The 13,846-nt window shown below is 35.0% G+C and overlaps 1 protein-coding gene across 1 annotated transcript in view; it reads left to right on the top strand.

The window, feature by feature from the left end:
* The first annotated feature begins 594 nt into the window (after positions 1-594).
* The window catches only part of LOC122332302 (5-hydroxytryptamine receptor 1F-like), a 28,524-nt gene continuing 15,272 nt past the window's right edge, over positions 595-13,846 (top strand). Inside the window, exon 1 of the mRNA XM_043229618.1 lies at positions 595-650. The gene's annotated coding sequence lies outside the window, so the exon portion shown is untranslated. The remainder of the gene's footprint in view (positions 651-13,846) is intronic.

The raw sequence follows: 13,846 nt of genomic DNA, 5'->3' as shown, positions 1-13,846 counted from the left end.
AAGCACATTTAGGCTTGCACTTAGCTAATGCTGACATTTTACCTGTATCCCGTAAAAAAATAAGCGTGTTTTTGCTACATTCGCTGCCAAATCTTTTCGTTTGTTTCCATTTTTATGCTATTTGTTTGCGTTTTCCAAACATAAATATCAAGGTAGCGCATAATAAATTCTTTCAAAATCCCGGCGTGCTTCACTCTGCTGTTATTAACGAGTTCTACCGAGATCTGGCGGGACGGATTTCGCGGGAAACTGCGTAGGCTACTTCAAATGCAAAAATTCCTATTTGCATTCGTTTCATATAACAGTGATGGGTGGGCGCTATCTCTGATAATGTGATTGTTTATATCGCTTATAGCTTCTTTTTTATTTTTTTGTAAAACACATAAAGTAAAGCCTACTGAATATTTAATTTTGCGAGAGAGAGAGAGAGAGAGAGGACTGACGCATAATGGATAGCGATTAGACTAACTAAATGTACCTGTATCCAGCGGTCGCTCAGGCCAGCAGCTCGCTTACACTGCGCACGTGCGTCAGGACGGCACGAGCGCTCGTGCGCACCTGTGAAAGACGTTCATCCGTCTCGTGAGAAGCAGCATCGCATTCCAGCGCGAGCCTTCCAGAGGAATGCCTTCACCCCGTCACATCGCGGCGTAAGTCGTTGCTTCGTTTCTACGTTGTTTCCAGGTTTCTGGAAGTTCCTCTGATATTAACGACGGTTTAGCGGTGCCTTTAAAGTTGCGTCAAGTTTGCGCTGTTGCCTGGTAATGGCTTATTGCCAAATGAATATCGGTCAAATGAACTGGATTGCTGAGACACGGGAGTTTTTCTTTTCTTCCTCGCTCAAACGGATACGTCTGCTTTTCAATTAAAAACGGTGCGCATCATTTATGTTGAGGTGTGATGTTTTCAGGCTCGCCTGAAGAAACGGGAGAGTTTTACGAGACGCATGGTTTTATCAGATCAACTCTGACATTATCTATGTCTTCTTCTGAATCGTTGAGTTTTTATGATTGAAACATCTACGAGTAGCTAGCCGAGATGCGTCTTTGATGATGATGCGTGGTTATGAATTAATTTTGTCACAGGTGTGCTTTACAGAGACACAGAGTATTCCTGTGCAAAATTCATAACTGATCACACGGATTCTGATACAAACCTACAGTATGCGGACGGCAGCATTAAACAGTGGTGCACAGAAAAAATAGAATTGTTCCTATATATGCAAGTAACTAAAATATGCAACAGACAACACTCTAGTATATATATATATATATATATATATATATATATATATATATATATATATATATATATATGACTAAATGTAGGATGCTTTGTATTGTATTTGTATTGCATTTATACAATAGGGTTTACTCTATACATAACTACATATTACTTTGCTGCATATAACTTAACAGGTTAATTTTGGACTGTTGGGAGACAATAGATTGTAGTGACGGATGAATATTGAGGTCCATATCTGGCGTTTTTCTTACCATGTGCACTGTAAAATAAACCGTAAATTTTACGGTAAAACCGCAGCTGTGGTTGCTAGAACTTTACCAATCAAAAATACGGTAGCAACGTTACTGGTTTTACGGGATTGCACCCACTGTACTGTATATTTTACGGATTTTAATGTTTTTTTTACGGTTAAAACTGTCTAATTAACACATTTACGTTGCTATAAAGACAGTTTGTACCTGTCAAATTCCAGGGTTTACACTGTAATATTTATTGTTCATTACCATCTTTTTACAGCTCATAACTGTATAATTGAAAGGTTTATGTTGTAATAATTACGGTTCATTACCATCTTTTTTTACAGCTTATAACTGTATAATTTAAAGGTTTAAACCTCAATATTTACGGTTCATTACCAAATTTTTTACAGCTTATAACTGTATAATTGAAAGGTTTATGTTGTAATAATTACGGTTCATTACCATCTTTTTACAGCTTATAACTGTATAATTTAAAGGTTTAAACCTCAATATTTACGGTTCATTACCATCTTTTTACAGCTCAGAACTGTCTGATTTGAAGATTTATTTTGTAAAAATTACGGTTAAAACCTATAATTATTTCACAAAGCAGATAGGAAACTATTTAAACTAAGGAAAAAACTAAATATGTAAATTATATAAAATTATTTTATTACAAATCAATTAAATATAAGTGAATTCATTAAGCAATTGAGCTAGGAGATAGAAGTTACATTGCTAAACATTCAGATTTTTTTTTTCCTTTAAGAAACTATTAAGAGTACTTACATACTAATTGATGAATACAAATCAAAATTAAATAATCAAAAATGTCAAGTGGTCCCAAGTATTTTTAATGAAGACTGGCAGGCATTTCAAACAACATTACAGTTTTTTTTCTGTTCTTGTGTTTTATCAGAAGTATACAATGGCTTAAGATCAGTCTTAAAATCAGCATCAGACTACGCATTTAAAATTTAGATTCAGAGTTTAAAACATTTCTGTTACCTAACTGCCACTTCAAACTGAGCTTGGGAATATATAAAGGTTGTCGAATATTTACAATAATAACTACTAAAGCAGAACAAAGCACAACACAAGTGCTTAGAGAGTATACATTTCAACGCTTAACAAAAGTTTAAACATGGAAACCGCTTTCCGTTGCAGGCCACCTTTACGAGGTCTCTCGCCACTCGTGATCAGAAAGGTCAGAGATTAAGGTGAAGACTCTTGGGTTCACTGGGAGTCGTTTTTTGTTCTTCTTTTCCACAACCTTTGTGCCCTTTTCAGGATTGATGATGAAGAAGCACCTTAAAAGAAAAAAACAACAACACTGAAAACCTCTGCAAATGTAGCCACATATACAAAATCTCACAAAATACACCCTCACATTTCAACAATCATTTTGATATATATTCTTAAGGGAAAATACTATAGAAATGAAATATGGATATATTTTAGAGTAGTCAATAAGTTTATCTTAAGACGTACTAAAGAAGAATTTCTAGTATATTAAGTACAAAATTAGTGCATGAAAATAGAGCACATTGAGCACTTGAAGTACATTGTGGAAGTGTAGTTCTTTCCCACCAAGCCAGTTTGTGACCCCCAGAGTATATATTTCCTCCTCTAAAAATAACTTAACATACAGCCATAAGTGTCAAAATAGCTTGCAACAGAAGTGAGTACACCTAATGTTAAAACAGATGTATGTCATTTAATCATGCATTGCCATATATCCTATTCATCACATTCATGTTAGTATGAGATAATTGTACACATACCAAATTTGAACATCTCTAATACAATATACACAAATTTGTATGGTCCTGTCAAGCAGACAAAAACATTAACATGATGAATAGGACATGTGGCAATGCATGGTTAAATGACATTCATCTGTAAGTTATACTCACTTTTTTGTTGCCAGCTATTTTGACAATAATGACCGTATGTTAAGTTATTTTAGAGAAGAGGAAATCTATACTTCTCTACAAGTAACATATTGACTACTTTACAATATATCCATATTTCATTTTCTGTAGTATTGTCCTTAAGAAGATATACTAAAATGATTTCTGAAATGTGGGTGTATACACTTTTGAGGGATATTGTAAACCTCGCCTCCTAGGTGTCTTTACATACCTTTTGCAAAAATTCAAGCACTGATGCCAGTTCAGTAGGGTAGTGTATATTGAAACAGTAATAACTGCCGAACATTAGGCAAACAGCAGCGAGGAATGTAGTGATGTCATCATTCACAATCTTGCAGTCCACACTGAGCATAAATCGAACAGCAGCATAGCAGGAGGGTCCTGTGGATACATTTCAATACAACAAAGTTATGTGCATGTAGCAAGGTATGTGTATTTACATATTTGACTCATTTGATCATAAAATTGCAGTTTATTTAGTCCTGCCCTGAAAACTATTTCACATAATATATTTTACACATTCTACAACACAGATTACTGACTCCTTTTACTAAAGTAACCTAGTTTGAAAGTTTAGATACCCCCAAATGGTTAATAATTAAAAAGTATAAGGTCATTCACAACTATTACTTTAAGGCCAAATATGCAGAAATATGTCAAAAGCAAATGATGTGCAAGTTTTATGTCTAATATTAAACAAGACTTGTGAAAACTACCACAAAACACAGAAACGCTCATGATTTAGGTAAAATCATACAGTATTAAGCATCTAGGGTATCTAAACTTTTGAACTGAATTATTTTGTAAACTGAGTTACTAGTCCGTGTTGTGAAATATATGTAAAACCATCTATTATGTGGTGCAGTTTGATCTGGGCAATCCTAATTAAACATATACTGCAAGGAGTATGTAAAATATATAAACTCAAGATAAACATTTAATCATTAAAGCTTTGAGGGTGCTACTGTAAAGAGAAGAAAACTTAAACTTACTACACACACAATGCAAGGCGCCGGAGGCAGGTTGTCCAACTCTACATCCTTTGCAAGGCTTGTCTCTTCTACATAATGAAGAAGGAGCTCTTCTTTCTCATCAAAATAGGAGAGAAGTAGAAGAACTCATGTCTTTCACATCCTCTGAGCAACAATCTGTCTGTCCTCTCAAAACTTCAAGTTTTGTGACAGCCTGTAAGACACGCTTGTTCCTGGTTGCACAAACATTCCTCATAAAGTTCAACAGCCTGTTTCCTTTTCTGTCAATGCTGTTCAGGAAGGTCTCTTTAAGTGGTATCCCTGTGAGGTCTTTAAAGTGCACTTCCATTCCACTTTCCTGAAACAAAAATGGCCACTCCTCAGTGAGAGTTTTCATGTCTGTTCCATTGTTGATATCTTTTTCGTTGACTGTAGTATGTAGACTTCCATGAGAACCTCACTTCTCTCTTCATTACAGTCAGTTGTTTGTGATAGACTCTCATCTTCTCTTTTTCAACAGCTGACTCTCAGCAGTTTCACTGAGGGGCATAAATCTAACTTCCCCATTAATGCAGCCGTATGTATCTTGGACTGCAGCTCTTTTTCAGGTGTGACTTCCTCAGTGTCACATCTGCCTGTATCATGAATGCGCTTTTTTATTTTTGGTGTGCTGGTCCTTCTTGCATTTTCGACCCTGGCTTGAAATTGTTTGACCAAGGAGTAGTATCCAGGACTAATCACACTCTCTTCAATCACATCTTGTAAAGACTTTGGATATTTGGCAACAATCCTTTGGCGACCTTCAGTTAAATTCTTCCTACTTGGACAAGCACAAACTTTCATCATTGCCGCAACAACAATCCTCACCATTTCCCTACGCAACCGAGGACTTGGCCTTTTCTGTCTCTCAAGTGCCTGCATTAATTCCTCAGGAAACTTATTCCATGGGACTTCAAAGCTGTCCACCCAGTTCACAATAGAAGGGGAGGTGCTGGGAGAGGAGTATGAAGAACTCTGGGACAGAAAAGATCCTGGAGACGAACTGACTGGTTGCTCTGGGGTTTCAGAAATTTGTGCTGTAAAAAGTTGACCAGGAATAGTTCAACCAAAATGAAAACCACCATCACTGTTTATTATCCTATTGTTATTAAAAAACAGGTGTTCATTTAGAATGACAAAATAGTAAGTAAATTCCAAACTTGTTTTAACAGTTGAACAGTTACTTTACAGGGATAGTCCACCCAAAATTTATTTTGTGTATATATTTTATTTAATACATTTTATTTTAACAGTGAGGCAAAATATTATTGTGACCATTAAAGTATAGTTCACCCAAAAATAAAAATTCTGCAATCAATTACTCACTCAAGTTGACCCAAACCTGTATATATATTTATTTGTTTTGCTGAAGACAACTAAAGAGATATTTTGAAGAATGTTTGAAAATAAACAGAACAGAGGGCACCATTTATATTTCATAGAATGATTTTTTTTACTATGAAAGTGAATGGGGCCTCTGATCCGTTTATTTTCAAACATTCTTCAAAATGTATTCAGTTGTGTTCAGCAAAACATAGACCTTTATACAGGTTTGGATCAACTTAAGGGTGAGTAAATGGTGACAGAATTTTCAATTTTGGGTGAACTATTTTAATGGTCACAATTATATTTTGCATCACTGTTAAAATAAAATGTATTAAATATAATACATTACCAGAAGTAATAACAAAAGCATTTGCTGCTTTTAATAACAAAAGTAATAAATATGTCTGACTATAAAAGCTATAGTTAATCTAAAAATTCTACAATTCTGTCATCCTTTTCACTTCAGATTGTTCCAAACGTGTATACATTTTTTGTTCTGCTAAACACAAAGGAAGATATTAGTAAGAATGTCAGTAGCCAAACAGGGAGTAAATAGGGGATGAGATCTGCTTGGTTACTTACAAATATCTTCCTTTGTGTTTAGCAGAACAAAGAAATGTGTATATACGTTTGGAACAATCTGAGAGTGAGTAACTGACAGAATTGTCATTTTGAAATAAAACTATCCTTTTTTTGTTAAAATATACATGGACTTACTGGTCTCCTTTAGAACAGAAATAAATTTCCTGGCTTGAATGGGCCTCAGTACAGCTTCCAGATCCGATTCCTGAAGAAATCTGAAATCTTCTGGGGTCTCCACTCCAAGTGATTTTAAGGTGTCCTCAAGAGATTTTTTAGTTGCGATTGGGAGTTCAGGTAATACAGCATCAATGGCATTGCTAATGTTTGAAATGTTTAGCTCTGAATCATCCATTTCTGAAAAACAACCAAAATAAAAATTCACATAAATTAACCAAAACTTGAGAAAATACAGATCAACCATCATGTTCAGTGTGACATCACACTGTGCTTTAATGGAATTACCCTTTTTTCATTCATCATATATGATGTTAAAGGATAGAAATCTGCCAGGTCATTGATTTTCACACAGTGCATTATTTCAGTCTGATTTTTCAATTCATGCAAATGGTATGCAGGAATGAACTCTGTTACATACTTTCTCAGCAGAAAATGAACAACTTCATCTTTAATGAAAATAAGTGCAAGTTCTCCAAACTCTACTGAGTCCATATGGTTTGTCACAAGGAACTGGCCTTTTTGTATAGCTGCACCCTGTACATTACTTCTGCTGAGACTTTGTATTGTTCTCTGTAAATCCAAACTGCCTCACTGCATCTTTAACAGAATCACCATATAGCTCTGGGTAATATGCAGTGCTGTTTTTTTCTCTCAAAGTTAGATCACACATTGACCCTTCTGACAGATAAGCCTGGTACAATTGATGCCTTTCAGAGAGAGTGAAGCACAGGTTTTGAAATTCTTTAAGTTTCTAGTACATCTCTTAAAGTAACTGTGCTTGCTCTCAAACCGCATTGTCCACAACCTGATTAAAGGACCAAACTTTAAAATCAGTGCAGGGTAGTGTCGCAAGTAGTGATGCTTAGGCTTTAGTCCATGTCCTGGAAAGAGAGAATCTGCAAGCAAGATATTCTGGATAAGAACATCAAGGTATGCGACCTCTGGCAATGAAATTTTCTGCGCACAAATCATCTCCACAATGTCTTTTAGTTGAAGGGTCAACTGCCAAACATCATCCATGGGCTCTTTCACCTTGTCACACATGATCACAGGAAGAAGTCTTAGAAAATTCCAGTTCTGAACAGCCTGACCAGAAAGCCTTACTCCATTGGAGTTCACTGCACATGGCTTACTCCAACGCATCAAAGGCACTGTACTTAAATTGCTTAATGCGTCTATTCAGAACTGAATAAGTGAACCACTTTTTCTGCTTGATGAAGTACTTGAGGTAAAGGGCTAAATCATAGGAAAGGATACCCTCAAAAAATGTCATGGCCTAAACAAGGTGGTAGGCCAGGCATACAAACATTAAAGTAATTCAGTGAATTAAAAATTGACTCAGATGTTATACCTTCAACGCTTTGTTGTCCTCAGACTGTAAAATGTCTACTGCAGATTGGTAGTTTTCAGGAGTGCGCTTGAGGTCCACATGCATTTGGATCTGTTTGAAAATCTGCTCGTGTTATCCGGCAATACCTGCAGAAATATTCAGAAAAACTAAAATTTTCTGTAAAACCACCAATATTATGAGACCCCAAATTGTCCCCTGCAATGCACAAAACAGTCCCTTTAACTTTTTCTCTGCCACAGTTATTCCATTGTCTTCCAGGTCTTTTAAGTCTGAAATTAGTTCTTGAGAAAAACTTTGTCATGGCCAAAGTGTTTAAAGTCTTTTTTTCTCGACACAGCATTACAAGTGACATGTGGTCTGTATTTGATCTTATATGAGGTGGTAAATTAGCCAGAGACAAATATACAGCTAGTACTTTGTGCTTGCTTTTTGCTGAACCTAATGGGTTCCACCACCTCAAAAGAATCTTGATATAGAATTAGTTTGAGACTTGATGGGTTCTGAGAAAAGAACTCATTGTTTTTGTATACCTGACCATCAGTGACATCACAAAGCACATCTGTGCATGATAAGCATGTACCCTGTGTAGCACAATTTCGCCATAGGTCAGACTCCAATAAACACGCCAAAGTGTCTTTCAATGGAACATAGTAGGCAAACCTTTGTGACCTTGTTTCATCTCTTCCTAAGTACAACATTACAGGTTCTGTGTATCTGAACATCTCTTTAAAAGCCTTTGTTCTTGAAAAATTGGTTCTCATTGGTCCTCGTGACTAATGCTGAAAAGGTCAGATTCCTTCACCACATCACATATTCTACCAATGTCTTCATCTGTTAATTCTAAATCACTTTTCAGAAATGCACTCAATTTATTTAAAGTATATGTCTGTCCTAGTTCATGTATGCTTTGCATCTCTTCAACAATATTTTGTATAGTTGATGCTGGCAGAAGAAATTGTCCATGTAATTTCAAGTAGAAAAGAGAAATATTTCTGAGAAACAGGTCATTGAAATTTTCTGTAAGATGAACTTCGCCATCATCAGTCTCACTAAATCTCTCTGTAGGGCCTGATACTAATGGTTCGGTTTCAAGAGACTGAGAAACTGTCTCCTTATAATGATCTCTTATACTGTCCACAGAACATTGTCTGTGTTTCCTGGACACATGGGATGTAAACGACGACCTTACAGTAAACGTATGGTCGCATCCTGTCACTGGACATGTCACAACACGTCCCTTCGCCTATATGTTCCTTTAAGTGAGCTGTTAGCGATTTGACATCGCGACACTGGCACTGGCACATAGACACATTACACGCAAACACCGTAAGGGCATTTGTAGTATCAACATATGAATCTGTGTTATGTTTACGGTAAAAATGAGCCTTAAATGCCCCATATGAACGAAACGTATCGCGACAATCTGTAGCGGCGCACTTGAACACGCATCGTGGTTCATTACGGTGAAGTTTTACATGTAAAACATGTTCCTAAGGGTTTGCACTGATATTCCACAGAAATAACAGCTAAACATTGTAACTGAAATTCTGCGCTTATGTGCCAGGTACATGCTACTCATGTTTAAAACCACACACTGCTTAAAACTGTTTAATCCAACTTACCAATGTGCCCAGCCACATTTATTTCAGACAGTATTCCCTAATGAGTTTGTAGTTCGGCCTCTTCAGTGTTTCGCAAGAAAAGCCACTGGTCCACTCCACTGCAGATGTGCTGGAAAGCTAAATTCTCCGCGCCAATGAGAATTCAGCCAATCAAATTCTTCGCCTAAGGCGCGATGTTTATAATGATTGGATGATGCTTAACGGTTCTCTTTCAAATTCTTAAAACTAATTCCTGAGGTCAGAGTCAAAACAGAGCATTGAATTTCAGAAATTTCATATATTTCATCTAACACACCATAATAAAAAATGTAAAACCACTGTTAATTACAGCAAAAGAATATTTCAATTTTTAAAATCAAATATACAAATGTTAAAGTGGACGTAGGCAGACAATTTAACCATACAATTGTAAAGTCCTTCTATACAGTGTTGCACAAAAAGATGATTTTATCACACATGTTAAAAATGTTTATGTCCTGTCTCCTGAATTGTGTTTTTCAAGTGCACACTGTACAGAGGTGTCAAATATGTTTATGTATTTTTAATAAGACATGTTAAGAGGGCAATAATTGCACATAAGCTTACAAAATGAAAAAAAGCTTTTACTATAACACAGATGTAAATATCTGACTTAAAAACATTACTGAGAAATATGTTTGGAATATACTCTTATGTATACTTAATTGTTGTCATAAAATATAATCAAAGCACTGTACTGTTGTTTTAAATGAAAGTAAACATGTTTACGACATTAGAAATTAGCTATTAGCTAACAAGCTAATATATCAAAAACGGATTCTTATGTACACAATGTGCTACAGAGGTCTGGCAGTCACGTGACCAATTCTGCTTACGCCGCCATACTGGCAGGAAAGAACAGCCGGGAGCATATATGAAATAAATGGGGCCAGCAGAAGTTTCATGGCAACAGAGTTCACTGCAAACTTTAATTCAAAGATATTTACCAGATTTTAAGCTCTTTAATGTCATTTTAGGGTTACTATCAAACATAAAACCCGTGATCCAACATGTTGAAATTGTAAGGTTTGTAAGGTATAAACAGTCTGGTTTTAAATTATTGTTCAACCACCAATGATACCAATGCTACAGTGCTCAAAATATCTCTGTTTTACCTGCCAAAAGTGTGGAGTTTAGGCTGCGTGATGTCAACTGCAAGAGCTCTATTCTTATATCAAATTAGGTCACATTCTAATTCTAATTTTAAACATCAATGTTTTCTGAAGTTCTTTGTCCTGTTGAAATTTGTTAAGTAATGTATTTTCTGTTTTGATGGTAGAATGACCAGCATATCGGTACAAATCAATGCGCTTTAAAGTAGTGTTTCTCAACTCCAATCCTCACGACTCCACCTTTTTAAGAACGTTTTGTTGTCTTAACCCTCTTTGTTGTAATGCAGAACAATCAGCTTGTGACATCACAGTACCGAGAGAGCGATTTGAAAGCATACAAAGTCCTGTACTTGTCACATGCCGATCGGTATGCACAGCGTTGAACAAACCTATTTCCTTAATTAACACACTAACAAGATGATGAGTTAAATCAGGTGTTTTATATTAATTTTAAAAAGACATCTAAAACATTTTGGGATGTGGGTTGTGAGGACTGGAGTTGGGAAACACTGGTTTAAAGCACATGCTCTTGAATGTTATCCCTCACAGCCTTGATTTGGAATCAAGATGGCTGCAGGCTGAATAAGGAGTATAGCACATGTTTATTTCCTTTTTAAAATAGAAAACTAGTGCATATCTAGGCAGATATTATTATTACTATCAAGGGTTTGGTAAAATATGAACAGTTCTTCCAGGCCTGCTATAATCCAAAATATGTGTTCGCTGTGTCCTGTGTGAGGCTTGTCATGTCAAAATATGGAATTACCTGGAATTGCCCAAACATATAATGTTTTTCTTTTTAATGTTAATTTAATGATCAAATTTTTTTACGTGTCATCACATGTTGGACATTTATACTATGGGCTTTCAAATAAGAACTCACATGGATTCATACAAAAATGTTCCAAAACACACATTTCACATGTTTTTGCACATGTAAGAACATGTGGTACACGGATCACTAAAACTAAATATGTTTTTTCACTGTAAATTTTACAGTTATGACATGTTTTTGGAATACGGTTTTATCCTGTAGCATTTATACTGTAATTTTACTGTTTTTTCACGGCAGTAAACCGTATTTTTATATGTTTTTAACTGTTAAATTTAAGGTCATACTCTGTAAAACTAATTACGGTTTTTCACTGTAAATTTTACAGTTATGACATGTTTTTGGAATACGGTTTTATCCTGTAGCATTTATAATGTACTTTACTGTTTTTCACGGCAGTAAACCGTATTTTTATATGTTTTTAACTGTTAAATTTAAGGTCATACTCTGTAAAACTAATTACGGTTTTTCACTGTAAAATCTATGGTTATCCTATGTTTTGTGGAATACGGTTTTATTCTGTACCATTTATACGGTATTTTACTGTTAAATTTATTTTGGACATTTTTACAGTGTGAGCATGCCTTTTGCTATTTATAATCATGTCTAAATTCCACACTATATGTCTCATTAGCATACCGGCTGGGTACGGGCAAATTTTGTTTCCATTCATTAGCATATTGTTTGATGACTTGATAAGTTGGTCATTTTTTCCCCGTCCATGACATGCAAATGATTGATGAAGGCTTTTTCGGGATCCAGAGGAAAGCCTCCATCTCAAAACACAGTCCTGCACGAGAACACAGCGTGAGTCAGTATTTCGTTTTTATACAATTACTGGAGATTTCTGGTTCGTGCTCATTTTCGCTAGACGTTATTGTCAAATACCGTTTTCTTTCGTTAGTGTATACTGGCTGCTCACTTGATGCTCTACCATTTGATCTTTGCATTTTTTTTTTAACATGGCATGCAATCGATAGATGAAAGGACCCTATCTCGTCACTGTTTTAGAGAAAGGAAAGAGTTCTGGACTTCGTCCATAGACAGCGAGGCACAGTAACATATGTTGTGCAAGAGTCATTTGTCAACAATAACAGATACTGTGTTATGCACTGACAACTCTCTGCTCGGGAGCATTTGTCAGCATAGGTTTAGAGTGTGAGGAGCTTATGGACTTTGTCTTGTCATTTCACACCAGTCTGAGTTTCTGTATTGAGAAGACTTGGATGCAGTCGTGTGTTTAGTCTAGAGAAGTGTGTGGTACAAAGGTCTGGATGGTTTTTGTTTTGTTTTTTTCTTCTCAGTGAACAGTTTTGAAATGATCCATGTGAATACTGCAGTTCGTGCAGAGAAGCGTAAAGGGGCTAGATCTAGGGGTTATACTATATTATTTAAATTATATAAAATAAAATAGTCATTTTGTTCTTAAACAGTTTTATCATTCATTCTTAGTGTAAAGAAGTAATTAATAACATGAATTAGTTAATACACTGAATGCTCCAAAGATCACCTTTCCAGTATTAATAATGTAAATTAATGCAAAGATTTCATATAAAGTGTATATATATATATACACTGTATATTTCATCCAGATGATAATGTGTGTTTATATATATATATATATATATATATATATATATATATATATATATATATATATATATATAAATTATTTACAAGTATTTATGTTTATATAATTTAAATCATATATAAATATATTTCATATATAAAAGTTATATAATTTTCTTAAATATATACATGTGTTTTATTTATATATACATTTTATATACATATAATATATACACAGGGACACGGGCTATATATATATATATATATATATATATATATATATATATATATATATATATATATATACATACACACACACACATCAAAGATGCTATATATATATATATATATATATATATATATATATATATATATATATATATATATAAATATTTGATTCCATGATTGTATCTTACTTAGTGTTTCTGTAAAGACATGATCATTCACATATTTCACAGTTCACATGGTTTAGTTCAAAGATTCTTTATTAAAGAATATCTAACATGCCAATAAAGACAACAAATAATATGGGCAAAAATACTTTCAAGGCCAGTGAAAATGTGGGCAGCCACCGATGTGACCAGAAATCACGTATCTTATAACGTTTTTAAGGCCTTCATCTCAGCAAATACTTCTAATCTTATTCTGTTATCTGATCTCGTGTAATAATCTTATCCAATGTTATCTGATCTCCGATAAGAGAAAAATTAAACATTAGCGGTGATAGCGCTTTTGTCACACAGCTCTGGGTTATGTGCTTTCACAGCTGTAGGTGTAGGTATTGGCGAGGCTCAAACCAATGAGGCGCCTCCCAGAGACATCTTGGAAG

The sequence above is a fragment of the Puntigrus tetrazona genome, unplaced genomic scaffold, assembly GCF_018831695.1.
Source record: "Puntigrus tetrazona isolate hp1 unplaced genomic scaffold, ASM1883169v1 S000000008, whole genome shotgun sequence".
Classification (NCBI taxonomy): Eukaryota; Metazoa; Chordata; class Actinopteri; order Cypriniformes; family Cyprinidae; genus Puntigrus; species Puntigrus tetrazona.
This window is presented reverse-complemented; position numbering and strand designations above follow the sequence as displayed.